The sequence below is a fragment of the Neopelma chrysocephalum genome, unplaced genomic scaffold (assembly GCF_003984885.1).
Source record: "Neopelma chrysocephalum unplaced genomic scaffold, ASM398488v2 Primary Assembly neopelma1_295, whole genome shotgun sequence".
NCBI lineage: Eukaryota > Metazoa > Chordata > Aves > Passeriformes > Pipridae > Neopelma > Neopelma chrysocephalum.
The window spans coordinates 396,683-400,590 of record NW_020897957.1 but is presented as its reverse complement, the minus strand read 5'-3'; the positions used below and the strand labels follow the sequence as shown (position 1 = coordinate 400,590).

Below are 3,908 nucleotides of genomic sequence, written 5' to 3'. Positions count from 1 at the left end.
CCAATCCTGCCCTCCCCGCACTGCACAGTGATGAGTTTGCCAGTTCTCAGCACCACGATGTTCCCTGAGCGCCCGCCCGGAGCTGACATCCCAAAATTCCCTGAGAACCCACCTGGAGCTGGTCTCCCCCAATTCCCTGTGCACTCGTCCAGAGCCCGGGTCCAAAATTCCCTGAGCACCTACTCAGAGCCAGCTTCCCAAAACTCCCTGAGAACCCACCCAGAGTTGGGGTCCAAAATTCCCTGAGCACCCACCAGGACCCGACATCCTAAAATTCCCTTGGGCAGCCACCCGGAGTAGACATCCCAAAATTCCATGGCACACAAGGCGCAATGGCATTGCCATGATGCCGGCACGCAGCGGTTTATCCCGGTATTCCCTGGAAATAGAACCCCAATCCTGCCCTCACCACACCACGGAGCTGGGAAGTGTAGAAGTGATGAGTTTGCCAGTTCTCAGCACCACAATATTCCCTGAGAGCCCATCTGGAGCTGGTATCTCCAATTCCCTGTGCACTCACCCAGGGCCAGTTTCCCAAATTCCCTGAGCACCCACCTGGACCTGACATCCCAAAATTCCCGGGGCACTGGGCACCCACCCAGAGCTGACATCCCAAAATTCCATGAGGCACGAGGGGCGACAGCACTGCCACGACACCGGCACGGGGTGTTTTATCCCGGTATTCCCTGGAAACACAACCCCAATCCCGCCCTGCCCAACCACGGAGCGACGAGTTTGCCAGCTCTCAGCACCACAACATTCCCTGAGAGCCCATCTGGGGCCAGCATCCCAAAATTCCCCGTGAACCCACCTGTGGAGCTGGAGTCCCCAAATTCCCCGAGCACAGCACCCACCTGGAGCCGGTGTCCCAAGATTCCCGGTGTCCCAGGATTCCCGGTGCCCGCCCCGTCCCCGCGGGTGCCGGTGCCAGCCGTCGGTGCCTGTCCCAGCCGGTCCCGGCTGGCAGAGCCTGTTGGGTGGCTTTGGCTGTTCCAGCGCGGAGCCGCCTGGGAATGCCGGGCTTGGGAATGCCGGGCCGGGAACGCCGGGCCAGGGCCGGGAGCGACGGAGCGCCCGGAACGGGGCCGGGGACAAAGTCACCGCATTGTCACCTCCCCGCGACCGAGGGGTCACAGCGGGGGGATCACATTCCTGCCATCCCATCCAGGGGGGGCGGGACGACACGGTTGGCACGGCCCCGCCATGGCAGGGCCACCCCTGGGGACATCCCTGTCCCTGCCACCCCCGGGGACATCCCTGTCCCTGCCACCCCTGGGGACATCCCTGCCCCTGCCACCTCTGGGGACATCTCTGCCACCCCTGGGGACATCCCCGTCCCTGCCACCCCCGGGGACACGAGCCGTGCCCTATTTTGAAGCCACAGAGATAACGTGCCCGTCCCCAGAGCGCTGCCCTCATCCGGTGTCACCCCGTGACAGGGGTGCTGCCATGGAGGTGGCACTGCCACCAAGGTGACACTCCAGCCTGGTCCTCGCCAGGGGCTCGGGGACATCACCACAGCGAAGGCCAGAGGGTTTTGCTGTGTGACAGGGGGGTGACACCGAGGCCCTGCCTCGTCCCTGGTGCCCCTCAGAGGTGGCACAGCCTGAAGTGGGCACACCCTGACGGGTGGCACCTGTCCCCACCCTGAGGGTGACACGTGTCCCTGTACAAGTGCCCTGACAGCACGACAGGACCCTGTAGGGCCACCAGACCCTGGTGTCCTTGGCAGGGACACTTGATGGTGTGGCACCTGTCCCTGTGCCACCACACACACCTGAGGGGTGGCACCTGTCCCCCACACGGACACCTGTGTCCCCTGTGTGACCACACACACCTGAGGGAGTGGCACCTGGCCCCACAGGACCAGGGACCCCTCGAAGGGGTGGCACCTGTCCCCCTGCGATCACCACACTTTGGTGACAGGGACACTTACACATGTCCCTGTAAGACCATGGACACCTCAATGGGGTGGCCCCTGTCCCTGTAAGACCACGGACACCTCAATGGGGTGGCCCCTGTCCCTGTATGCCCACAGACACCCCAATGCAGTGGCACCTGTCCCTGTGTGACCAAGGACACCCCAATGGGGTGGCCCCTGTCCCTGTATGGCCACAGACACCTTAACATGGTGGCACCTGTCCCCACACAGCCAAAGATGTCCCGACACTGTGGCACCTGTCCCCGTGTGACCATGGCCACCCCAGTGGTGTGGCCCCTGTCCCTGTATGGCCACAGACACCCCAAGGTAGTGGCCCCTGTGCCCACACCACCACAGGCACCTCAGTAGTGTGGCACGTGTCCCCCACACAACCAGGGACACCTGGACAGTGTGGCACCTGTCCCCACATGAGCAGGGACACCTGATGGAGTGGCACCTGTCCCCATATGACCAGAGACACCTGGACAGCGTGACACCTGACCCCTTATGACCTTACAGCTCGTGACAGGTGTAGTGGCCCCTGTCCCCACACGGCCACGAGCCCCTGCAAGGTGTGCCACACGTCCCCATATGGCCACGGACACCCCTGCAGCGTGACACGTGTCCCCACAGGAGCGTGGTCATGACAATGGCGTGGCACGTGTCCCCATATGGCCACAGGCACCCCAATGCAGTGGCCCCTGTCCCCATACAATCAGAGACACCTCAACAGAGTGATACCTGTCCCTGTGTGACCAAGGACACCCCAATGGTGTGGCCCCTCTCCCTGTATGGCCACAGACACCCCAAGGTAGTGGCATCTGTCCCTGTAGGACCAAGGACACCTCAACATGGTGGCACCTGTCCCCACACAGCCAAAGACACCCCAATGTAGTGGCGCCTGTCCCTGTAGGACCAAGGACACCACAATGGTGTGGCACCTGTCCCTGTATGACCATGGTCACCACAGTGGTGTGGCACCTGTCCCCATACAATCACAGACACCCCAATGCAGTGGCACCTGTCCCTATGGTCACCACAATGGTGTGGCACTTGTCCCCATATGACCAAGATCACCCCAATGCAGTGGCACCTGTCCCCATACAATCACAGACACCTCAACACAGTGGCACCTGCCCCCATATGACCAAGGACACCCCAACACAGTGGCACCTGTCCCTGTGCCACCAACCCTCCCCCTCCGACATCACAGCCCCTGTCCCTGCACAACCCCCCCAGATGTGTCCCACCAAAGAGGGGTGGCTTCGTTTTGGGGTATTTTGGGGTGGCTCTGTTTTGGGGTGGCTCCGTTTTGGGGTGGCTCCCAGGTGACACCAGGTGAGGTGACAGCCCCCACCCCCAGCTGGCACCAGGGTGCCCATCCCTGCACGTCCCGGGGTCGCAGCGGGATTTTGGGGCAGGAATAAACCCTTCACCCCCCAAAACCCACCCGGTCACCCCAACCCGCGGGCACAGCGGTGTGTGTGGGGGGGGTGACACCGGGAGGGGGGGTGGTGACACGGGGGTGGGCGGTGACACGGGATCCGCCCCCCCCGGACCCGCCCCTCCGTTGGGATAATGGGATAATTAAGGAGAAAACACGAGGGACTCTCGGGGTGGGACCCCCCCGGTGACCCCCGAGGGCAGAGGGGGGGGTGGTGGCGGTGCCAGGGAGGTTTTTGGGGGTGTCCCCAAGCGCAGGACACCCCCCCCTCCAGATCCAGGACCCCCCCTTGTCCCCACCCTGTCGCCGCTCCAATGTCACCGCGGCCGCACCTGTCGCCGGGCGGTGGCGCAGGGACACGGACCCCCCCCCAAAAAAAACCCCAAAAAAACCTGCCGGGGAGGGGGCGAGGGACCCCCCAAACCTCCCGAGTGGGAATAAGGGACCCCCCGAACCGCCCGGGTGGGTGTTGGAGGGGTGGGGGGACCCCAAACCCCCCCGGGAAAGGTGGGAAAGGAGGGGCGGGACGTGCCGGGGGGGGGG

The 3,908-nt window shown here is 63.7% G+C and overlaps 1 protein-coding gene across 1 annotated transcript in view; it reads right to left on the bottom strand.

Annotated features, from left to right (window-relative positions):
* The window catches only part of NBEAL2 (neurobeachin like 2), a 33,746-nt gene that overhangs the window by 29,425 nt on the left and 413 nt on the right, over positions 1-3,908 (bottom strand). The window lies entirely within an intron of this gene.